Source organism: Protopterus annectens, chromosome 17.part0 (genome assembly GCF_019279795.1).
Source record: "Protopterus annectens isolate FY-2018-M chromosome 17.part0, PAN1.0, whole genome shotgun sequence".
NCBI lineage: Eukaryota > Metazoa > Chordata > Ceratodontiformes > Protopteridae > Protopterus > Protopterus annectens.
The window spans coordinates 491871966-491898677 of record NC_056751.1 but is presented as its reverse complement, the minus strand read 5'-3'; the positions used below and the strand labels follow the sequence as shown (position 1 = coordinate 491898677).

Here is a 26712-nt window from a genome sequence, read left to right as displayed (position 1 = left end):
TATGAATTAACAAAATCCTTTAAATGTTTTGCATTAGATGTAATTTTCCTTTTTCCTATAGTAGTAGTATCTTTTTCATGTAGGATACAATTAAAGTCACCTGCTAAAATAATATCTCCTATAGAAAATGATATGATCTTATTGAGATGGTGTTTCACTGTATTAATGCCAATTCCTGGTATCCAATATACATTGATTAATGTATATGTCTTTCCATTAATCTGTATTGCAACCATACAAAACATTCCTTTATCATCTTTATAAGACTTAATAGTTTTAGGTATGGGCATACTTTTATTCCATAAAATAGCCACTCCTCTTTTTTTCTGAGTGTGTTCTGAACTAACCAAGACTGTATATTTATTAGTGGCTAATTTATCAATATTCTTTTTTAGGAGATGTGTTTCTTGAAGGAATACTAAGTTGGCCCTATGCAAATTAATGTATCTCATTAAACTTACCCTTTTACATGGGTTATTCAGTCCATTAATGTTTAAAGAAATTCCTTTTAGAGAAATCATTTAGCTCTTATAAACATATAAAACATATAATCAGAATAACAATTAACAAAATAAATGATATTATACCTCCTCCTTTAGGTGTGCCATTAATTATAGCTGTATTTATTGAAAATCTTATGGGATTTTGTATAAGCTTCACTTTTATTTGTAGTGACAATAAGTTTATAAAATGTGTTGTGGATGTCAGAACTATATACAAACAACAATAAACAGGTGAAAATAATATTAGTATTAAACATTGCACCCAGCCTGGAGTTAAGAACTCCAACTTTGAGTAGCACATACCAATCAAGTTATCCCCCTATCCTAAGCAGCAGTACCTCAGCTGCCACCATATCAATTCAATACTAACTATTATTAACTAAAGTTAACCTCATTTAATTAGATTATCTAGTAAGACAAAGCTAAACAATTTATAAATCAGCTTCATATAAACAAATAAGAACATTTAGAAACAGCTCATATTACTATGTACATCTATTTTATAAAATACACTCATAATCAAAATAGCATTCTAATAAACTTGATAATGGGAAGCGAGAAGAGAGAGAGAGAGAACGGAAGAGAGAGAGAGAGAAAAAAAGGAGCATATCTATATATTAGTTTATTAAAAGTTTGCAAAAATAAGTTCTTATGTTCATTTGGATTCAATAACTTAGGCTATAATGGTTCAGACATTACATATATTAGGGTATTCCTACTTTCTGCCATAGAAATGCAGTTAACAGTTTTAAAAACTTTAAATTACTTGCACCAAAGCTTTCTTCTCATACTTATTATTGTCAGTAAATAAAATATTTATACTCATACATATGTGTACAAGTCATACTGCACAGCAATGATAATTCCTAGTTATACATAAATCATTGTGATGAAAGCCATCTGTATTTTATATATCTGAACTGCAGCTTTAAAATATGTCACATGACAGTTTCTTCTAAAATATAGACTTGATACTTGTGCTTGTCAGTTAGTTAAGGCAAGTGATTTATAACATTATATATGTTTAAATCATAAGTATTTATATACATTAATATGCTGCAGTCATGTAAGCTTTCAAAAATATGTGTATATGTGTTTTACCTTCTATGCCTTCTAAAATATCTCACTTGCTTACTATGGCATACTGAATCATTTAAATCATTATAACTTTCATATTTTATAAATTACATCTTAAATAAGTAAGTTGTTATAAAGAATAACTCACATTTAGATGTCATAAAGTTCGTTTTTCATCACAAAGTCGCATTTACAGCAGTTCTACTTCCTGGAACAATGTTCTTCTTGAATCTGCGATGTGTCAGTGTGAAATCAGGGGTCAAAGTTCAAAATGACTGCATTCAGCTTCTCTGCGTGTATTCTGAGTGTTGAAGCTTTTTAAAACAACTTGAGGACACTATTCACAAGGTAACCCACATGCCAAATTGTCTCCCTTAACATTCTGGTGGGAATTTTAGTAAATACAAGTGGCTGATATTCATTTAGTAATACAAATGAAACTAAACAGTGCAAAACCTTCGCGAAGTATTTTACAAGTCATTACAGTCTCTATGACAGTGAAACCAAGCCTACAGTTATTTAACATATTATATAACTTATTTTTATATGCCCCATTTCATTTTCTCAAACAAATCTTATTATATACATATATCAGTATTATCAGAAGCATATAACTGTACTTATAAGAGAAAGAGAGAGAGAGAGAAAAAAGAAAAGGAAGAGAGTAGAGAAAAAAAGAAAGAGAGAGAGAGAAGAAAGAAAAAAAGGAAGCTACAAAGAGTATCTACAAAGAAATATTACTTGCTGTTTGTATTAATAAAGTTAAACATGAAGCATATTACTTACAACTATTTTAGTTCTAATTATTTGCAATTATATCATGACATATTATTTGTAATCATGTATAAGCAATAAAGTCATGATATAATATTTAGCAACAGTGTTTAAACAGCATATATAGTTTTAAAGAACTAATAAGTTATTATTTCACTTTTTCCATATTTTACATCATACTTCTCTCCTTGCCCTCTCCCACCCCTCACTAAATGCATAGTTTATAAAGAATGCCATTATTTAAAACAAGAAGAGAAAGAAAATATATCAAATTACTAACCTTAGGTCTCTTTATCACAAAGAGAAACAAGTTGATTGATAGCATGTTATTTGTTCCTCGGAGAGTTTGACTATTTATGAAACAAAAACAGTTCTTTGCACACAGAAAAATAACTTTGAATAAATCTTTAAAATATTTGTGGCTTTCTGGAGAAGCAGTAACTGTATTTGAAGAGATTAAGAGAGAAGGAAAAAAAAATATATAGAACATGTCATTTGTTTTTTAGTCTTTTTTGCTTCTCTGAAGTCTTCCAAGAAGTTCCTGCTGCCATCCTCTTTAACGAAGGACTTGCCCATTCCATATCTTCTATTTTATCTAATATCTTATTTTTTTTTTAATATACAGCAAAGCAGAGTCCAAGTCTTCAAAAATTCTAGGGCCATCAGGTAAAAAGATTTTTAGTTTGGCAGGAAATAAAAGGTAAGTTTTGAACTGTGCTTTCTTAAGCTCTCTTATTAATGGCAAAAAAACTTTTCTTTTAGTTATTACTAAGGAAGAATAGTCATTGTCAAAATGCACAGTTGCCTCATTAATTTTAATAGGTACTTTAGCCCATGCAGATTTTAATACCATCTCCTTGTCATAAGATGATAAAAATCTTACTATAACTGATCTAGGATACTTTTTGTTAGAGTTAAAATTAGATAAGGACCTATGGGCTCTTTCAATACCAAAAGAAAATGCTTCTGACAAGTCTAAAGTTTTGGGAAGCCAAGTATTTAAAAAGGAAGTAATGTTGTTACCTTCTATATTTTCTGGCAGTCCAAAATCCTAATATTATTGCGTCTAGATCTGTTTTCCAGGTCATCAAGTTTGGATTGTAGGTGTGTGTTCTGCTTCAGCAAAACTCAATGTTAATTTCTTCTTCCTGGATTCTGTTCTCCATATCAGTAACAGTCTCTTCTATGCCTGTAATCTGAGCCTTCTGTTGTTGCAAGTCTTGATGTAACAAATCCATTTGTTTTGTAGTTTTTTCTATGAAGTTATCAATTTTAGTATCCAGTTTGTCCATTTTGGTTGTTAGTTGCTGAATAGTAGATATCAAAGACTGAAGCTCTTTCTTGATGCTGGAATCCTGACTGTTTGCCTTACTGGAATTCATTTTGAACAGAGGTGATGAAAGAGAAATTTCCAAGATGATTTCTGACAGGAAAATTATTGAAATTTTCTTTCTTTTTTAGATATTATTCAAGAAACTGATATTCCAAACGTATTTAGAAAGAAAATTATTTCATTAGTTGATTTTTAAAGTAATTATTTCCTGTCAGTGCAGTTAAGTTGGTGGAGCTGAAGAAATCTGCTGCTATCCTGTGTTCATCCTTGGCCACGCCCCCCGTCTGTCTATATCCTGACCACAGGAATTCCCCAGAATTCAGGTCTTATGTCAGCATACACCTAATGCCATACTTTTGTCTTTAACTACTTCTGCATCAAAGGCTCACTCCCCCTATTAATAAAACTTTTCCCCGTCCAGTTCTCAGTTCTTATCCTTCCTGTTCAGAAGCTAGAATGTACTTCAGCCCGGAGGCCTGTGCCCTCATCCTTGGACTACTTAATGAGGTTACCAAAAGTTCCCGTTCAGGTCTGTTTCAGCACTTCAGTTTGTATTACTCAAGGCAATGCTGCACCTTTGTTTTCCCTAAAGATGTGATGCTTTTTTGGGGGAAGTGACCAGACGAATCTCTGCAAAAGATGGTTTCTCTTGGGGCCCACAGTCAGTACAAGGTGTTTACAAAGTACAATTAGATATGTCATGTAGACCTCATGCTCCTAAATTAACTGCATGGCATTTTGCATATCACTCCATGATTGCATTATGTAAGCAGAAAATATAATCTTAGTTCCCCAATTTGACATACCCACTTCCATGACATAAAGGATATGTACCCAGGTATTATGAGGCTGACATGTGGCTTGGGAAATTAATTGATGTAGCAGCTTCTAAGAAAGAGCCTGTTAGAGGATGAACAAAGCTGACATTAAACATTCACATTATGTTCAACTTTTCATCCTCTAGTAGCTTTAATTTCAAAATCTTCTCTCTTACTATCAATAATCTTTAGTAAATATGTGAGTAAATACTCTCCCTTCTTCCTGGTCTGTGGGCTTCTTATTGAATTTTAGTAGCCCAGAAATGCTTTGGCAGCCGTCTCTGAGACATTGTATAGTGATGCATCTGCTCTTACTTGTTTGAGTCCATTGATGAAATTAGGAATTTTTCTGACATCTGTAAAGGATTTAAACCCTTTGTCAATGCTTCCTCTTAATTAGTCAATAGCTTCCCAATTCTTAATGATCCCAACCAAATCAGGGCCAGTATAGTGGACAGTGTAACTACAAAGGCTAAATAGACAAAGCAAGAACTGCATGTACCCAGACCAGACAGGCATGTAACTAAACCTCTTATTCATTATGCCCCTCTAACAGTATTAGGTCCTCAAGGCTAAATTAGATGAAGGAGTAGGAACCAAACCTGCCAGAGTTCTGTATCTTCTTACTGCTTCGAGCATAAAATATTTAATCATGGGATCCAAATTTGAAGACTGGAACTCAGTAATGTAGTTTCATTATTGGAGGATTGAAAACACATTCTGCTGTTATGCCTCTTTGCATCCTCACTTTTCTGGAATTGATTTTTGCCATACCTCAAAAGTAGGTGATGGAGGTCACATGTTTATTTTCAAGTCTAAGTTTATTATTGTGCTTATTTCCCTTGAACTGGTTACAAGCATAGACATGCAGAATCAACTGAACTAAAAAACAAGTTTTTGAGAAGCAAAATATTATCATAGTCAGCTCTCTGGGTAGCATTATAAGACTCATGGCAAAATTCAAGGCATCTGAGTCTTGCTATCATTAAGCCTTGCTGATACTCATGTTTAGACCATACTCCTCCTATCTAGATGTCCATGGAAGTCTGTGTTGAATTTATTAATATTCATGCAGTTAGCCAAGTCATGTTTGAAGGAAGATGGTGTATTGCACTATTTGATCTGCAGTGCAAGTCTGTTCCAGTGATGGGAGAGGCACTAAATAATGAACATGTCTTTCCACCGTATTTTGTTAATCTGCAGGAAAAGATTCAGATTGATCCCTGGTTCTAGTATTTGAGAAACTACTTGTCTTGTGCAGGTACAAGAGATCCAGGACCACACGGCACCTGACTGCATAAACAGCAAGCCATAGATCTGATCTGAGGAGCCTATAAGAAACTGAATAAAGGGGCAGCACCTCCTGTCTTTTATGTTATCTAAGAGTTGTAAACCAGAAATCTTTTTAGCTAGGAACCCTGGGGTCCATGAGGGGCATGTTATTCAATAATTGGCCTGATTATATTGTTATTGTTGTTATTATTGGCTGAATATAATGGGACAATGACCTCTTTAGATCTGGATGGTATTCCCTTGTCATATATCTGTGCAAAGCTGAAGACTTCATGACACTGTCACCATATGTTGATCAAAGGAGAGGCAATTATCCAAATCCCTAACGACATTCTCATTTTAAAGTGAGGCACTTTCAATGGTGTTTGCTGGGTGATGTTGCACTTTTTAGCAAATACTTTGAGGCAATATTTAGTACAACAGGTATTTAGAAGTGTAAGTTCTTGCTGAAGAGCTTGGGCATCAGAAGTTTGTTTGATAATGACCCTTAGTTTGCATTCATTGCACAACTTTGCCCACATTCTTGGTTCTTGGTGTGGAGGATGGAAAAATAAATATCAAATTAGAGATTCTAGTACTGAATCCTACTGAGCACAACTGCCTTTCTTCATATTATCTGATGCTGGACCTCTCTGCCACACAGTATGAGGGTTCTGTATTTTAGCCAATTTGATATTCACCTTACCAGATCAGGACCTATTCATAATGCAGTCAAGTTACTTTCATTGCTGGCTTAGAGAATTGTGTCAAATACCTAAGCCAGATCAAGGAATATCATGTGGACAGTATGACTACTGCCTGTGACTTGTTTTACTGTTTAGAAAAAGCCCACCAGATATATCAACATGATCTACACTTTCCCACTCCAAACTGCAGTGGATTTAGTCTCACAAAATTTATAACATTGGAGCTTATCAGTTCTATAGTAATATGTTCCATGTCCTTACAAATGAGACTTGTAAGGTTGATTGACCTATAATTCATAGAGTCCATGGTAAGCCTACCGCTGTGTAGGGGTTTTCTACTGCTGTGCTCCATACGTCTGTGAACTGTTGTTGGGATCTGGATGAATAGTATATTGAGTATACAGTATCATCCTCCCTGGAAAGATTTGACCATAAAGCAAAGTTTCAAAGTCACCATCTCCCCCAACCCCCCTCTAGGGGGGCCAAACAAAAATCTTCTCCAAATCTGATTACATCCTCCTGAGGGATGGTATAAACAGTTTCACAGCCCCCTCCCCTTGTGTAGGAACTGGCACCAATGTCCAAATCTACACCAAAGTACTGTATGAGCATTTATATGGATTAATGGAATCAGGAATACCTGACAGGCAAAATCATCCTTCACAAGGAAGAGTAAACCTGTCAGGTGGACATCTGCAGTAAGTAAACTCTATAGCAAAAGGAAAAAAATGCTGTCCAGGACCAAGAAGGAGCAGGTGCTCAATTGGAAGTAATCTCTCCTTAGCCTGAACAAGCAAATAAGAGCACAACTGAACTCCTCCAAAGCAAATGTGGAGTCCACACTGGCCATACCTACTAGAGACAGTCATAATGTCTTTTTCACATATGTCTGCAGTCTCAAAGGAAGCACCCAGATCTGCTCAGAACTGGTGGTCAAGGACACCACATACATAAATGCCATAGATACAGCCAACCTGCTGGCTGAAAGATTCAGTGAAAACTTTATCCCTCTGTCCCCCATCAGTAAATAAGACATCCCCAGTACCTGCCTCCTCCCCTTATCTCTAGGGAACAGGTCATCACTGTCCTCAAAAATGCAAAAATACAGCCTCCATGGGAACTGATAACATTCCAGGCTGCATCCTACATGAACTCAGGCAGGAACTTGCAGCACCATTAGGTGCCCTATTCAACCAATGCTTGAGTACTGGCTTCATCCCAGCTAAGTGGAGGACAGCCACTATCATCCCTTTGCACAAAGATGGAGCATCCACCAATCTGGGAAATTATAGACCCACAGTCTAACTAGCCTGATCTGCAAGGCCATGGAATAAATTATCATGGACTTCATTAACAAGGACATTGGCAATCTCCAAACACTTGATCCCACACAGTTTGGCTTCATAAAAGGGAGGCCATGTCTGTTAAATTTTGTCGGCCTATTTGAGACAGTCACCAAAACTATGGACAAGGGGAAAATGATGCACACCACCTACCTTGACCTAGCCAAAGTCTTCAACACTATTCTCCACTCGGGCATAATAAATGCCCCTTTAGGCATCTACCTCTCAAAGCACATGCAACAGCTGTAGAGCCCACAGAGGTTCCTCACCAGGACAATCCAGGGCCTCAAACATCTACCCTACACATATAGGCTAAAAGCCCTGTCCCTCTACTCAGTTTTATACAGACCCCTCCCAGGTGACCTCTGTCTGACATAAAAAAATTTCAGACCCCTCCTTGAAGGGACTGCTGCATATATGCAAGTCAAGCTACACTCGAGAAAACCCCACGCGTGACCTCTACCTCATCTATGACATCAATATGACTTGTTGGCAGGACCGATTTGTGTCCCCAAGACTCCCCCATCTGTAGAACAGACTCCCTACCCACATCAAGCAGAGTACCTCATTATCCCTTTCTAAGCACAACCTGGATAACTGGAATGGAAACAGAAAATACACCCCTGGGATTCCAACTGTGTTCCTGCTGGACAGGGGCATCATGTGCCGACTTGTATAAACATGAGCTAAACTCTTGGCCTAGGCTTATAAGGGCCTCAGGGCCAATAGCCTAGTAACTTCCTATGATCCTGTGTAGTGGCATCAACATGTATTTATTTAACAACCTTGTATATATGGTCATTTCTTGTACAGGAAGTGTTTTTGACTTTGACAGCATTTTCAGTACATGTTCCTTAGTAATGATGTGGAGTTTACTAGAGTCAGGGACAGGATAGTTTTGGATTGAAATCTCCAAAATTAAATTCACACAGAATCTGTTTAGTCGTATACTTGTAATGGCATAGAATGAATATCAAAAAGAATGCATTTTTGTTAATATCAATGAATGAAAAGTCAGCTTACAGCTATAGATACTAAGCCAAAATGTTCAGAGCCCAAATTCAAATAGAAAATGTTAACAATGTTCTGCACAGCAGTTTCCCTAATTTCCAAGATGCAAAGATCTCTTCAGCAGTAACAGAAATATGAAGTTCTCAGTTTCCACAAATGAGATACAAACCATGAAAAAATCATCAGGACAGTTCCACAAACCATTAACAGCCTCAGTTCAAAACAACAGTTAGACACTCCAGAATCTCAGGTAGAAAGATATAGAGAGATCCACCAGATGGATCCAAATTCAGTCCCAAATGACAGCACCAGTTAGCTGACTTCCAAACCAGGCAAAGTTACAGTTGGAACAATTTTGACATTTTTTTATACTTGAGGACAACAATACTGCTGCAGATTAAAACCCTGGTGCTCTAGAAAAAAAATGCTGTGAGCACTCAAAATACTAAATGCAACAGTATAACAAGTTATGGTCATTCAGACAAGAAGACTTTGAAAGTACAGTTGTGTACACTTACCATAAATGTAGATGTTCGAGTGTATTCACTGTTGCAGTCATTAAATTTGGGTTATCTGCTTGCAGGTTGCCCTCAGTCAGCCTGATTAACAAAGTCTTGGGTCCTGCATCAGTTGCTGTCCCTTCTTACATGACGTCAGGTCATCAGGGGTATAAGACATGCAGCTGATGCCATTACATCAGTTTTTCTTGCTCCAGATTTCAGGTGCCCCCCTAATGGGAAGCAATTAAACATAAAAGCATAAAGATATACCTCCAACAAAAAAGAAAATACACCAAAAAGGCTTTTAAGCATAGTAAAGAAAAGTAGAGGTATAGCCAAAAGACGTTACAGGGCTGGAGGGTGGGTAACCAGGACTGCAACAGTGAATACACTCGAACATCTACATTTATGGTAAGTGTACACAACTGTACTATGTTCTTCATGTTTCACTGTTGCAGTCATTACATTTGGGTAGATTCCCAAAGCAATGGTTGGGAGGAGGAGTTTAGATAGCATTAGGGCCAGCTATAAGGCCCTGCAAGACTGCAGTGGCAAAGCCAGCTCTGGATTTAGAGAAAATTGGCAAATGATAATGCTTGATGAAAGTATGTATAGAACTCCAAGTAGCAGCTTCTAGGATGTCCCTGGTAGGGACGCCTCTGAGAAAGGCTGTAGAGGTAGATGCAGCCCTGGTGGAGTGAGGTCTGATCCCCTGGGGGATAGGTTTTCCATGGAGCTTATAGCAGAAATGAATGCAATGGCTTATCCATTTAGAAATGGTTTGCTTTGAAATAGCTTTCCCCTTTGCCCCTGCAGCAAATTCTACCAGCAGTTGTTCAGATTTCCTTTGAGGTTTAGTCCTGTCCAAGTAGAATCTAAGTTGTCTGTGCATATCTAAGGAATGCAGAATCCATTCCCCTTTATTCTGTGGATTGGGAGAGAAGGTTGGCAAATGAATGGACTGATTAAGAGCCATGCTGGATACCACCTTGGGCATGAAGGATGGATTGGTTCTGAGGGGACACCCTGTCCGCATGAAAGATGATGAAAGGCTCCACTGCCATAAGGGCCTGTAATTCAGACAACCTTCTAGCTGAAGTGATTGCTAAAAGGAAAGCTTTTTTCCAAGAAAGAAATTTTAAGTCTGCAGTAGCAGCTGGCTTGAAAGGAGATATAGTGAGTTTCTCCAAGACAAAGTTCATGTCCCAGGCTGGGGTTGGAGCTCTCCTGGGTGGTCTCAAATTTTTGGTCCCTCTGAGGAGCTGCTTGAACAGTGGATGAGAGAAGTGGGGAGGTTCTGTGTTATAATGAGCTGAATGGCTGAGGCGTGGATGTTAATGGAGGAAAACGACAGGCCCTTGTGAAGCTTCTCAGTTAAATATTGTAAAATCTGAGGTAAATTGGGTGCTGCTGTGCTCATGCCTTGAGATCAGTTCCAGGCAGAGAATCTTTTCCATTTTTTATCATAAGATTTTCTAGTACTAGGCCTCCTTGCCTCTAAGATGATATCCATCACAGGTTTGCTGAGGGATGGTAAAGCAGAGATTAAGTAATTAGCCAGGCTGCAACGTTCAGTGTTGGAAGCTGAGGGTGCAGAATCTGGTTCTCCTGCTGAGACAGCAGGGAAGGAGTCTGAGGCAGGCGCCATGGAGATAACCATGACACACTGTGCAGGAGGGGGTACCAGTGTTGACACGGCCCGTCTGGAGCAATCAAACTCATCCTTGGTTTGTCCTGCTTGACTTTTAGTAGTACTTTGGAGAGCAGAGGCAGAGGGGGAAAGGCATAGACTGATAGGTTTTTCCAGCTGAAGGACAGAGCATTCACTTTCCAGGCTTGCTTGTGGGAAGTCCTTGTGCAAAATTTTTCTAATTGGCAGTTCTGGGGAGAGGCAAACAGGTCTATATCTGGGCTCCCCCATTTGCTTGTCAACATGTTGAAAATCCTTGGTTCCAGTTTCTACTTGTGTGGGTCCATGAGGTTTCTGCTTAGTCCTTCTGCTAGTGTATTTAATTTTCCTGGCAGGAATTGAGCTTGTAGGTGCACTTGGTAGCTCAAGGCTGTGTTCCACAATGCCATGGCTAGTCTGCAGAGGGAATAAGAATGTGTACCCCCCTGCTTGTTTATGTACCACATAACAGTGGTGTTGTCCGTCTTTACCAGTAGTTGTCCTGGAAGAATGTGGTCTTTGAAGGCTGTCAGAGCATTCTGTTCAGCTAAGATTTATTTTTGATTGATATGCAGGTGCATTTGACTTGGGTTCCATTTGCCCTGAATGCACTTCCCTGCCAGGTGAGCCCCCCCATGCATAGTCTAATGCATCTGTTGTTAGGGTTTGGGTGGCAGAGGGTGGTGTGAAAGGAAGTCCCTTGTTTTGGTGGCAGGCCTCTGCCCACCAAAGGAACTCTAGGTATAGGCAAGGTATGATAGGAATCATTGTTTCTAGGTTTTGACGAATGTTGACACCATAGGCTTTTTAGATACCACTGTAGTTTCCTCATATGCAGTCTTGCAAATGGAATTAGAAGAATGCAGGAGGCCATGAACCCCAAGGCTTGCAGTATTTGTCTTGCAGATAGCAGGGTTTTTGTGGCCACTTGTTTGAAGTAGGTTGTCAAATGAATTTGCTTTACTGGCATGAGGTAAGCCATCTGGAAGTTGTATTCACGCTTGCTCCCAGGAATGTAATTTGTTGACAGGGTACCAGGTGTGTTTTCTTTTCATTTTTGGTGTACCCCATACAAGTTAGAACCCTTTTTACAAAGGCCAGATGATTCAAAAGTATGTCCTGGCTTTCTGCCTGAATTAGACAATTGTCTAGGTATGGGTATATTTGAATATTTCTTTGCCTGCAAAATTTAATAACTGGAGCTAGGCACTTTGTGAATACCCTGGGTGCAGTAGATAAGCCAAAGGGCAGTGCAGAGAACTGATAGTGCGTGTAGCCTGCTTTAAAGCGTAGGTATCTTCTGCAAGATTCCCTGATTGGGATGTGCAGGTATGCTTCTTTTAAATCTAGTGTTGCCAACCAGGCATCTTTGCCTAGCATAGGAAGAAATTGGTGAAGAGTCAGCATCTTGAATTTTGTAATCTCCTAAAAGGTGATTAGAGCAGATAGGTCCAGGATAGGACGCCATGAATTGTCTTTTCTGCGTACCAGGGAAAGTCTCGAGTAGAAACCTTGTCCCTTTTCTTCTTCTGGTACCAGTTGAATAGCCCCCTTGCTTAAGAAAGTACTTGTTTTTGGGCCTCTGCCCACCGATTTGTGTGTAGGTCTGGCCACCCACTTGGTGTTGGCAGCGTATGGAAGTGAAATCTGTATCCCTGGGACACTATATTTATAGGTTCATAGATTCATACATTAGTACTAAGCTAACTGCCTTTGTGAGCCATTTTAAGCCTAGCCAATTATCCCTTGTGAGACTCAAACCTTGCACCTTGTGTTTATAAGGCAAACACCTTAACTATTAGGCCACCCTCCCAATGTTAAAACCCATTTGTCCTGGGTAATGAGTTCTCAATTCTTTGCATGAAGAGCAATCTTTTCCCCCAAAAGGGCAGTCAAATGATGAGTGCTTGGAAATTTTAAAAGGAAGTCATGAGACAGTTTACCATAGGGGGGAGTCTTATTATTTCCAGACTTGGAAGTGGAGGCCCCCCACTGCTTAGTTCTGTGAGTCCCCTGGGACTGAAACCTGGGGTTTTTGCTGTATCTGGGTTTGGCTTGAGAAGACCTGGAAGGGGCTGGAAAGGACCAGTTCTTAAAAGGCCAGTGCCTACTAAATCTAGGAGGCTGAACTTGTAAAAAATCTTTAACAGTTTGCATAGATTTCGCTTTAGCTTCCATCTTTTTAAGAACTTCCTCAGCCTTGTTGCCAAACAGGCAGTCCTGATTTAAAGGAGCATCCAACAATTTAGCTTTAACATGATCAGGCAAAGATTGCTCCTTAAGCCAAGCATGCCTTCTGAGCACAGACTCAGTAACAGCAGCCCTGCAAGAGGCCTCTAATGAATCAAAACCACATTGCAAAGTATGTTTTCCAACTTGTTCGGCAGAATGCATTAAATCCTGTAATTCTTTATTTTCCACACAGTCAGGAACCAACATCATTTTCTGTTTAAGCAGTCCAATAACACGTTGCTGATATTTTAACATATGAAACTGTCAGTTTAAAGCCCTAATGGCTAAGGTTGCCGAAGTGTAAACCTTCTTACCCCATCTATCCAGCGCCCTGGAGTCTCTGTCAGAAGGGGTAGGATTTTTAGCAGTAGAAGACTTAATGCGCTTGGGCCCCTGTGAAATAGTCTCTGGATCTGCAATAGGATTTTTGAAAAGGAAATTGTGGGACTCAGGGACCCTGTAGTATCTGTCAGGTTTTCTGGGAGCAGGAGGCAGGCAATCAGGGGCCAAACTAGATTCCGAGAAAGCATCATCAACAATAGCTAAAGGCCTATGCTGAGGTAGGAGAAGGAAATCCCTAAGCCTCTTTTTTGAATCAGAAAAATTCTGGCTTTCCCAGTGGAAATGCTCCCTTAGAGTAAAATAATCAGGCGGGGAAGCAGAGGGAATAGAGTCCTCTGCATCAGAATCCTCATAAGTAGGTAAGGGCAAATCCAGGTCATCAGAAGAGTCAGAAAAAACAGAATCCTGATCAGAAGATTCATAATCAACCTCAGTCCTAGGCCTCTTAGAAGGGGGGGGGGTTGGCTACCCATGATTATAGTTATTAGATCTTCAGCCATTCTTTTGCTTTTTAGGCATAGAGGCCTGAGCATGTGGCCTGGGCTTCAGTTTTTTAGACATGGATCAAGATTTAGGCCTAAGTAATGAAAGAGGCATCGATTTAATATGCAAGTCCATAGGCCTGAATACACCCTCAGAAGCCGGTGCCTGCACAGTGGCTCCGGACCCATCCAAGGTACTGACATCCACGGGTTCCATATTTGAAGCATCTCATGGCATACAGGACTCCAAATGGGTCTCAGTGGAGGCCTGCGAATCAGAAGTAGTGGGTATCAGGGGCTGCAAAAGCACCTCACTGAGTACCGGCGAACTGGCGACTGGCTTAGGAGAAGCGTTGTTGGCAGTTTTGGACCTCAGCAGCCTATCTCTGTCTTTATCTTTGTGTTTTTTTGAAATCCCGGTAGTCGGATGGCTAACTGATGACATTTCTGGATAATTAAACCGAGAACCGAAATATTTAGAGGCAAAAATATACCGACGACGGTATATTTGCACTGATTAAATAAAGCACAAAATCGACAGCAAGGCACGTCGTGGTCAGGGCCTAGGCAAGGAATGCAGCACAAATGAAAATCTTTATAAGGTATTTACTTTCCACAAGTAATGCAGTTATTAACTTTTAAAAAAGTTCTCTACGGCCAACTTCTTCAACTGACACCAAAAAACTCCAAAAAAGAAGAAAAGAAGGAGATGGATGCAAAAGTTCAAGTCGATTGATGTTACCAAACAATGGACGCTTTATTTAATGCTGCGTTTTCATCCAAATGACTTCATCAGATAAAACTACCATGTTCTAAAATCTCCTTTTATACAAAGTTATTTCATCCCTATCCAATCATATTGTACCTTCATTTCAAAATGAACAAATGAAATTCAGTATTTCTTTTTATCATACTGAATAATACATTCATACATAAATTCAATTAAAATGTTAAAATCAGATTGTTTTTAAATATCCTTAATAAAATTCAAAGATTTTTTTGTGTAAAAACTTTTAAAATTCATTCATTAAATAATATTAATTTATATTTCATGAGCATTTATGTTTGTGTGTGTATTTCATTGATTAGGGTATAATGCGTGGAATCCCTTGTTGTCCTCTATTTACTGGGGAATAGTGCCACCTACTGGCCTTATTTGTTTTGATTTATTTAGTTATATCTTGGTAGCTTTTAACCTTAATAGTGGCAAAATAGAAATATGTTCATTCAAACCTGGGGTTTTGTTGGCTTCTAGGGCTAATTGCCACCATAATTCTTTGTAACCAATGTTTTCCTCCCAGGGACCACCTCTTATGTCCATTTTAACTTGGTCCAACACAAAAAATCTAAATTTATATTCTTTACAAACAAGTGAGTGTCTAAAAATTGCATTGGTTTCTTTGCATTTTTTAATTTCATAGGTATGTTCATAAATCCTCTTTTTTAAGGATCGTTCCGTCTTACCCACGTAGTAGTAAGAACATTCTATACAAATTGCAAAGTATACCAATCCCCTAGACTCACAGTTAAAATAGCCTTTACTGTACAGCCATAATCCTCTGCTGTCCAAGTAAATTTTCTCTTGATTAATTATGTATTCACATTGTCTACATTTTCCACATTTATATGTACCTATCTTATCAGAGTTACCCCTTTCCCCTTTTCTTCTGGAATTCCCTGTCTCTAACATGTTTTTTATATTTGTGGAATTTTTGAACACCACCCTTGGGTTGGACTCAGAAAGTCCTTCTAAGTCCGAAAGGATTTTAAACTTCTCCCATTCTTTATAAAACAAGTCCTTTACTTTCTTATTCAAAGCATTGTATTCTAAAACAAGTGCTTTTTGATGATTTTCCTTCGTTGGTAAACTGTTGTCATTAAGATTTTGCAAGTTTTCCTTATCCCCTAGGATGAGTCTAAATCTTCCTCCTCTTGCCTTAGCTACCTCCATTCTGTATTCCCTAATGGATTCCTTCGGATATCCCCTATCAAGGAACATCCATTCCAATTTGTCACATTCCTTGGTGAATTCTTCATCGGAACTTGTCATCCTAAACCCTCTGACGAACTGTCCCTTTACCAAGTTCCTCTTACAATGGTTAGGATGTCCACTATCAAAATGAAGGAAGGAGTTAACATATGTGTCTTTCCTATACACTCTAGTCTCTAGGGAATTTGTCTTTTTGATAATTTCAATATCCAAATAAGCAATGTTAGTATTGGATGTAGTGTACGTGAATTTCAAAAAATCTGTTGTTTCTCCTATGTATGAAACAAATTCTTTTAATTTTTCATAATCCCCAGTCCAAAAAATTATTATATCGTCGAGAAATCTTTTGTACAACTTACAATGTTTAAAGTATTCGGACTGAAAAATGAACTTCTCCTCCCAGTTAGCAAGGACTAAATTGGCAAAAGTAGGTGCACAGCCTGCACCCATTGCAACTCCCTGGGTTTGTTGAAAAAACTCTCCTTGATGAACCAGAAAATTATTTCTTAAAACTAAGTCCATCAAGCCTGTACACGCTACTTTGTCCTCAAATGTCAAATTATTATCTTTGAATACTTCCTCTTCGAACATTTTAATACCTTCTTCATATGGTATAGACCCAAATAAATCCACCGCATCTATAGTCACTAGTAACAAGTTTTTGTCAAATAATTCTGGGACCAATTCTCTTAGTAAGTCCCAAGAATCCCTCAAAATTGCCTCTTTGTTTTTCCATATGTGTTTTGTTTTTACTTCCACAAATCTAGCCAAAGGTGTTGTTTTAGACCCTTCTGCTGACACTATGGGTCTAAAGGGGGGGGGTCACTACTGTTCTTATGTATTTTCGGTATGCCGAAAATAACAGGTACTTTAGGTTTATTGATTTTCAAGAAAGAAAGCATTTTTTCATCAATAACTGCTTCAATGACCATATCTGTTAACATCATATGTATCTTATGGTAGGCTAAATTAATCTCATTACGAGAAACTACCCTATATTTGGTTTCATCCATTAATATTTAATTCATTTTGCCTCCATATTCAATCAATTCCATTATGACCACCCCCCCACCTTTGTCGGGTTTCATGACCCTAATTCCTTCATTGTGTCTGAGTTCTTCCAAAATCTTTTTTTCTTTTTCCTCCAAATTGTTTTTATATCTCACCTTTTTATCAAGTCTTTTGATTGCATCTTCCATAACACATTCAAAATTCCTTAATTGTGCATGAATGGGTGGATTAAATACAGATTTGGTCTTCAGTATTCTATGTTCTTCAGTAACATGTATTTTTTCTCTGTCTAGACCATGTTCTTCCTTTCTGAATAATAATTCAAGGTTCATTTTTCTTAAAAAAAGTTTTATATCTAAAGAGGTTTGTATTCTGTTCCCTTTTACTAATGGTATAAACTTAAAACCTCTTTCCATCAGAGAAAAGTGTTCACTTCTAAGTTCTATGTTGCTAAAATTGTATATACTAAAACCATTCAGTGTATACTTATTGCCAACTTTCTCAATACTGTCTGTCATACTAATTACATTGTCGGGTCGGGGGTCTAATGTGTGTACCTCCCCCTTCCCCTTGTCCCCCCTCGCCTGTGAAAATTTTCTACATTTCTTCCATTTGGACTGTATTCACTTTGTTGCCTTTCTAGGTGTGGGAAATCAGTGTCATAATCCAAAAGTTGCATGTCCCTATGAAATTCCCTATTTGTTCGTGCATTAAAACCTCCTTCCCCCTTATGTTTGTTAAAATTTTGATAGGAGGGAATACTATTACTGACTGGTTTTGGGTAGCTTGTTTCATTCTCATATTCCACCATATCCCTCTTTAGTTTTTCCATCTTCCTGTCCACCAATACCCTACATTTTTGATCAATCTCTCCCTTCAATTCGAAATATTTCTGTCTCTCTTCCTTAATCTCAAAAATTAAATCTTCCTTTATATGTGTATCCAACTCTTTAATTTGCTCATGAAGTGTTTCCAAATTTCTATCATTTTCTTCTATAATAAATTTTACTATGTCCAGACCACATCTGTTGAAAACTTTAACAAGCTCTTTGTGAAAAACAGACCCTATCTGGACATTATTAGGATATTTCCAAGTACGCAATCCTTTGGGAACTATCCCATGGTTAAAACATTCTTTTAAATAACTATTCTCAATAATAATAGACTTGTATTTGTACATTAGTTTAGAAGCGTTCACAATCGTTTTACTAAATGAGTCTTTGTTATTAACTCGTTGACAGTTTGTTTCATTTAAATTAAAGGTATATGACTCTTTAAGCCAGTTGTTCAACACTATTGTGTTAGAGATGTGAACAGTACCTTTTTGTGACTGCCCCTGTGGTCCGTTGTCAAAGTTAGCGATACCTCCATTATCGTCAAATTCTCCTTCCTGAAAAATTTTAGGTGTAGTGTCCGGGTCAAAGGTGGGTCCATTCGGTTCATCCCCATGCCATTTCATTCTTTCAATGCCAAAGCAAGGTCTCTTATGCTTCTGTTGTTGCTGGTGTTCACCCAGTTCTACACTAGCTCCTTTCGCTTCCGGATGTAAAAACAAAGCACATATGGAAAAACAAAGAGGCAATTTTAAGGGATTCTTGGGACTTACTAAGAGAATTGGTCCCAGAATTATTTGACAAAGACCTGTTACTAGTGACTATAGATGTGGTGGATTTATTTGGGTCTATACCATATGAAGAAGGTATTAAAATGTTCGAAGAGGAAGTATTCAAAGATAATAATTTGACATTTGAGGACAAAGTAGCGTGTACAGGCTTGATGGACTTAGTTTTAAGAAATAATTTTCTGGTTCATCAAGGAGAGTTTTTTCAACAAACCAGGGAGTTGCAATGGGTGCAGGCTGTGCACCTACTTTTGCCAATTTAGTCCTTGCTAACTGGGAGGAGAAGTTCATTTTTCAGTCCGAATACTTTAAACATTGCAAGTTGTACAAAAGATTTCTCGACGATATAATAATTTTTTGGACTGGGGATTATGAAAAATTAAAAGAATTTGTTTCATACATAGGAGAAACAACAGATTTTTTGAAATTCACGTACACTACATCCAATACTAACATTGCTTATTTGGATATTGAAATTATCAAAAAGACAAATTCCCTAGAGACTAGAGTGTATAGGAAAGACACATATGTTAACTCCTTCCTTCATTTTGATAGTGGACATCCTAACCATTGTAAGAGGAACTTGGTGAAGGGACAGTTCGTCAGAGGGTCTAGGATGACAAGTTCCGATGAAGAATTCACCAAGGAATGTGACAAATTGGAACGGATGTTCCTTGATAGGGGATATCCAAAGGAATTCCTTAGGGAATACAGAATGGAGGTAGCTAAGGCAAGAGGAGGAAGGTTTAGACCCATCCTAGGGGATAAGGAAAACTTGCAAAGTCTTAATGACAACAGTTTACCAACAAAGGAAAATTATCAACAAGCACTTGTTTTAGAATACAATGCTTTGAATAAGAAAGTAAAGGACTTGTTTTATAAAGAATGGTGGTGTTCAAAAATTCCACAAATATAAAAAACATGTTAGAGACAGGGAATTCCAGAAGAAAAGGGGAAAGGGGTAACTCTGATAAGATAGGTACATATAAATGTGGAAAATGTAGGCAATGTGAATACATAATTAATCAAGAGAAAATTTACTTGGACAGCAGAGGATTATGGCTGTACAGTAAAGGCTATTTTAACTGTGAGTCTAGGGGATTGGTATACTTTGCAATTTGTATAGAATGTTCTTACTACTACGTGGGTAAGACGGAACGATCCTTAAAAAAGAGGATTTATGAACATACCTATGAAATTAAAAAATGCAAAGAAACCAATGCCCTTTTTAGACACTCACTTGTTTGTAAAGAATATAAATTTAGATTTTTTGTGTTGGACCAAGTTAAAATGGACATAAGAGGTGGTCCCTGGGAGGAAAACATCGGTTACAAAGAATTATGGTGGCAATTAGCCCTAGAAGCCAACAAAACCCCAGGTTTGAATGAACATATTTCTATTTTGCCACTATTAAGGTTAAAAGCTACCAAGATATAACTAAATAAATCAAAACAAATAAGGCCAGTAGGTGGCACTATTCCCAGTAAATAGAGGACAACAAGGGATTCCACACATTATACTCTAATCAATGAAATACACACACAAACATAAATGCTCACGAAATATAAATTAATATTATTTAATGAATGAATTTTAAAAGTTTTTACACAAAAAAATCTTTGAATTTTATTAAGGATATTTAAAAACAATCTGATTTTAACATTTTAATTGAATTTATGTATGAATGTATTATTCAGTATGATAAAAAGAAATACTGAATTTCATTTGTTCATTTTGAAATGAAGGTACAATATGATTGGATAGGGATGAAATAACTTTGTATAAAAGGAGATTTTAGAACATGGTAGTTTTATCTGATGAAGTCTTTTGGACGAAAACGCAGAATTAAATAAAGCGTTCATTGTTTGGTAACATCAATCGACTTGAACTTTTGCATCCATCTCCTTCTTTTCGTCTTTTTTGGAGTTATTAACTTTTACTGACATCGGTAAGGAGCAAGAAAGAGTTTCCCCAATTGGGTACTTAGCTTTAGTTGAAGACTTTGGTTCTGAAACTCGAAAATGAAAATTTCAGGAGTATGCCGACCGGCACTTGCAAACTACTTCTGCTTCAGGCACCACACGGCAAGAAAGACTGATGTAATGGCGTCAGATGCATGTTTCATACCCCTGGCGACCTGACGTCATGGAAGAAGGGACAGCAACCAACGCAGGACTAAAGACTTTGTTAATTAGGTCGACTGAGGGCAACCTGCAAGCAGATAACCCAAATGTAATGACTGCAACAGTGAAACATGAATAGCATCTATATAGCCTTACCAGACATCTAGGATTCTCAGCAACACCTAGCCTGACAACATTTACCATTTTTATAAAAAGATATCTCTTTCAACAATGCCATATCCATCATAAATAGATTAAGTACTTTTGTTAAATCTGTAGTTTAGTTTATTACAGGAGGCAGTATACCTCAGACATGTCAGAAAACTGAGCTTCCCTTCCAGGATGATGACTTTATGTACAAATGTTGACAGCTGAATGATAAGGAAATGGATTCCCCATGGGGGTGATTTTATGAAGATATGTAGGCAGGTCTATGTCATAAGATCGAAGGTTCCAAAGACTGAAAACCAAAATATATAAATCTCTAAATATTAAAAATATTTTAATGAAGAAGGGCAAGTCCCCTGCACCCCAAATGTAGGGGGCTGCACCCTCCACCTCTGTTGCTAATTATATATACCAACTCCGTGATCGCACAACATTGGAGTAGGGGACATTCCTATTTTCAGTATTTTGAGTTTTAAATATTGTAGTTTTCAATCTTTTCAACTTCAGATCTTATGACATAGACCCATACAGGCACAAAACAACAGTTATATTCTTGTCCTTATAACCCTTAAAACCAACTAAACACCTTTCAATACCCTAAGTGATATGTGTTACTCTTAAGTCTACTATGATGTGAGCTGATATTGACACCTCTGTCCTTTTTCCTGAACTATACCAGGATTTGGCCATTAAAGCATAACCAAGCTTTCCTAACTTCGAGTGCTTACGACATGTTAGATGCGGCTTCTGAAAAAAAATATTAACTCCAATTTCTGATTCTTCAGATAACCAAAAACATTGCTTCTCTACCTTTGTACAGTATAAATGCAACATATATGGATAATGTATACAGCATTTAATCTGGTTCTTTTTGACAATGGAGAGATTCTGGTAGCTACCTCTTAGTTTATTGTAATTGACACTAATTATTATCCTCAGCAAATTATAGAATAAGGAGGTAGCTCACTGGAAGTTTTGGAATATTGTCTTTCTGACAATATAAGAGGAGAAACACTGTAATTAGATGAGGTTCCCCCTGCTCCTGTGGCAACATCTGAGCTAGTGGTTTGTGTATACTTTCTCTTTGTACTAGTCTGAAGTCCTTGTTTAGTATATCTAAAAGCCATGTTTCCTGTCTGTTCAAATCATTAGTCTCAGCTGTCCTTATTTCGTGGGAACACTCCAAATTCAGTCTTAAAATTTTGATCTGTCCCTCACAAAATTGTACATTTAACTGAGAAGCTCTAAGTTAGCATTACCAGTATTAAAAAATGTCCTTCATGTGGGACTGTTTTTCTTTTTTTATTGCTTTCTCCCTAATTCTGAGAGCTATACTTGTCTTACCATCATCTGCAGAAGTCCAGATGAGTTGTTGGGATTTTTATGCACAGCACAGCTGATCCTTTGCATTTTGAGATGGAACACCATGAAGAATGTATGCAGATTTTTCTAAATGCAGAAGGTTATAATAACAGACTGCACAATAGATTAGGAATCATGATTCCTTTCAAGTAAACTCAAGTATTTATTTATTTATTCATGATATGATAGCTTTGCATCACAAATATGTATATAAGTCAGTTGAAACATTTCAATTATATAGAGCTTCTAGTTTAAGAACCTTTGCATTTGAGTTTTGCAACAAATTAGATGGTATGACAGCTGAGTTGATAAACAACTCAAGAATATGTAAGGTGGATAAAGAAGTGTTATGGAAAATAATGTCTCCATGAAGGAGAGCAAAGTAAGACAAGACTGGGCAGTTCTTATTATATTGTTGTAGGTGAATAGGTTCTACACTAGTTGCTTATACACTGGCTGAGGGTTCTCAAGGTGGATGGATAGAAATATTTTTTTTTGAAAGCAGGATTTTCTTTGAACATTTGTATCATAAGAGTTAGCAAGAAAAAATGTTTCATGTGGTAACAAATCCATACAGCGTGTATGAACTGAAAGTGTTCTAACATTGATAATATTTTAAAGAGTGTAGATAATACTTTGCTGATATTTAATCTGTAAGAAGGCAGCACTGGCTTGATGGGCTTGAGTACGAAGATGATAAGTGTGCAACCAAACTGCTGCATCTGAGTTTATGTAAGATTCAGGATCGTATTATAAAAAGTATAAGACTAAGGAGTTTTATCATATAAGAATGTTGTAAAGTGAAATTAATCGTAATAAACAATTTGGGTTCTAGAATAACTGCATTTGTATATCAGTTCTGCTTTATTGAAAGCTATAATGTTAGTACAAAGAATTAGTAGACAATCAGCTGATAGTGAGAAAAGGTAGTTTCTCCGTTTCTCACCTGCTGAGTGGTCTCTAATTTAGCATATATTAAGTTGTGTGTGGGGGGAGTAGTACATATGTTATTCTTCCCTAAAAAACACTAGTTTTTAATACTTTTTAATTTTGAAGTAAGGTGTTCTCAGTTACATTTTCCCATGATTTGCTTCAACAGAAGCTGGTATACTCAGGCTCACACACACACACACACACACACACACACACACACACACACACACACACACACATACACACATGGATAAAGTCAATAGAGTACATAAAAGCTCTGGTAGGTTGGCCTCAATAGAGGTGAGCCAAGAGATAGGTTTGGTGAATTCAGAATAAATCTTTCAGCAGGTCCAGATGAGCAAGATTCTTTTTCAATCCTTATTGTACTGTAGGATACATCATTACATGATGGTTTTGTAATTCAGTTGGAAGGGTTGGAGTAGTTAGTGCATTTTGCAAACAAAAATAAGATATTCTTATAGGCTTCTCAAAAATAATCCTTTTCTGAGGGATCACCTCTGAGGCATTTTGCATTGATATTTATATAAAATTGAAGCCTGTTTCACTCGCAACAACATTTATATGCTAAACTCATTGGTATAGAATAATCTCATCAAGGTGATGCCAACCCAACTCTGGTACATTTGTTCAAATTGTCAGCTAGTGGGACAGAGATTCTTGGTCCCCTATTTTTATAGGTAGTAAAATCTCTACCACTATGAATATGGATTCTCCAAATGCCCTGCTGCCACAAAGGTTGTCTATATTACCTTAACAGCAAATGCCTCAGGATATATGTCTATCTTTATCTAGTCGTTTTGGTCAACAGACAAAAGAGGAATGTGCTAAAATAATGTTTGCAGCCACTTTTAGACTTTTGTTGAAACCTACGAAAGGCCCCTTGTATATCATCTAATATAGGTAGATTTCCTTTATCAACTAGGATCCTACTTCATAAACAAATCATTAATACTTGAGAGCAATCACAGAGTTGAGGTGATTACATTTCTCAATGTAGGCAGGTCATACATCATTTGCTTAGTGCTCTGACTTAAGAATTCTTAAATCTGAGAAACTATTTTATGTTGAACAAGTAAGGTAACATAGTATCAATACTTTACTTGTTCAATTGAAATTAACTTATCATAATTCAGTTATTTAATTGTGACAGTGAGTGCCAAACTTTTTTAGCATGATTAAAAGTACATTTTAACAAGAGTGCTGTGTGCGGCTAGGCCTGGCAGAGGCAGGTTAGCCCAAAGAGGTAGTGCTGCAGATGTGGGAACATAGCACAGTGTAATCAGGACTATAGGCATGACTGTGAAAAGTAAAGTTGCCAATGCAGACTTGCTACAAATCATGCATACAAGAAACTTTGAACAACTGACAGTTACTTTATGAAATGCGAGCAAGTGGTACACAAGCTAATGAACCAGATCCAATTAAGACATGTACTGGAAGAGGGACATATGTGCTCACAGACAATGTGTATGGAAATAAATATGTCTATGTCCCACAAGCAGACTTCACCAATACCTTAATAGTTTTCTTAGCATCCCCCAGCCATATACATAGCTTTGCAACACTGATCACCTCTCCACCTCTATACTTCTATTATAAACCTTATCATAGCCATATATAATTGTTTCTGAACATGCTTAATACCCCACCTTTTAACTACAACATTAACATTTTCTGCCCTACTACATTCCTTCCCTTCACTTCAATTTCTTTGAATTTTTAGACACTAATCACAAAATGTTGTATCTATTTAACAAACCCAGTAATACATTTCTGTGAATGCTCAATATTCAACATCTACTAAATGCATAATTATCTTTCATACTGTAATAATTGCCTTTATTTCAAATGAATTAAGTCTAGTTAGCACATTTATGTGTAATTGTTAATGTATATTACTTGATGTCTGTTTATGTATATTAGTAAATGTTTGCTTAAAAATGTTTTCAATACATTGGAGCTTTTCTCCTTAGGCCTCCACTGAAAGATTTTTTTTTTTTAATTTAACCAAGTCAGAGTAACCTGTAAACAAAATCAAAATAAACAAAAGCAAATAAAATAAAGGAGGACTCATCCTTAGGACAGGAAAAAAAGGAAGAATGGGATAAAATAGAATAGAGTGGATGACATTAAGAAAATGAATCGATGAGGGTAGACGCTTAAGATTGTAAGGGTAGATGGCAACAGGAATGCAGAGAGAATGAAGAAATAAAAATAAATCTTAAGAAATCTAGTTTGTATGGTACAATATGGTCAGAAGCAATGGAAGAAAGTTGGCAAAGGAGTAAAAATATGTTCTATTTGAAAATGAGACCAACTGCTTTCAGTAAGTGACACTTGCTGATAATAGGGTGCATCTGCTTCTGGAATATTGCCTCCTTCAATGCCTTTTGATTTCCAATTTTGCTAAATATGTAATTTTACATAAACGTTAGGATTGTCAGTGACATTGTTTCAGTATTAAATCATTTTTTTATTCTCCTGTTTATAAGGGAACACATTCAAATTCCCAACAATTTTTGAATAGTGTAAGTTACTTATAAACCTTCCAAATATAGCAACCTTTGTACACATTTGACCATACTAACAGTAAAATGCCTGTTTGTTTGCCTGAGTTTCTTGAATCTTTGCTTTCACAAAAGACAGTCCCCGGGATTCATGAAGCTTGCACCATGCACCGGAGTAGCAATGGCGATCTAGTGCCAAATATGGCCATTGAGCGATTCAGGTAAGAGCTGTTTCCACGTGCACTACCAGCGTATGCCAGAGCTGTGCAGCTCCCGGTGCATGTATGCTAATTACCCCATGCACAACAGTGTAGCATGCAAATGAAGGTATATAGCGATCCATGATTTGTGCAGGCATAGCGTAAGCATGTAGAAATGTAAACCAACAAAACGGTTTACATTTTGTCAAACATAAAATTGGAGCCATGAAAGAAGACCAAACTTACGTATTATAATGTTAATATATGCCAATGGATAAATATATAGCCAATGGCATAAAATAACATGCACAACATATAAAAAATAACATTTAATTTTATGGCCACACCAATGCAAAGTAAAACCACAGTGCATCGGTGCGCAACTGGGATCATAAGGAAAATATATTTAGATGTCATAAAACTGTAATGTAATGCAATTCATGATATCCCCATAATAGTCAATGGCACGCATGCTACACCACAATCATGGCGCAAGGGTTGCTAAGGGTCTGTGACAGTGTTCCATGCAGTAACTAGGAATTAGCAGTCAATGCCATGCAAATGAGTCAAGTGATACTGAATCCCAAATGCCCCGCTGGCAGGAGGATGTACCACACAGCGTAGCATTACAACACCAAGGAGTGGCCTGGAGGTAAACATGACATCAAGAGAGGGGCACGCCACCATAGCTGTAAGCACATTGGATCATTGCT

The 26712-nt window shown here is 37.3% G+C and overlaps 1 protein-coding gene across 3 annotated transcripts in view; it reads left to right on the top strand.

Annotated features, from left to right (window-relative positions):
- SYT3 (synaptotagmin 3) overlaps positions 1–26712 on the top strand; it is a 1759115-nt gene that overhangs the window by 1431909 nt on the left and 300494 nt on the right. The gene's annotated exons all lie outside the window — the stretch shown is intronic.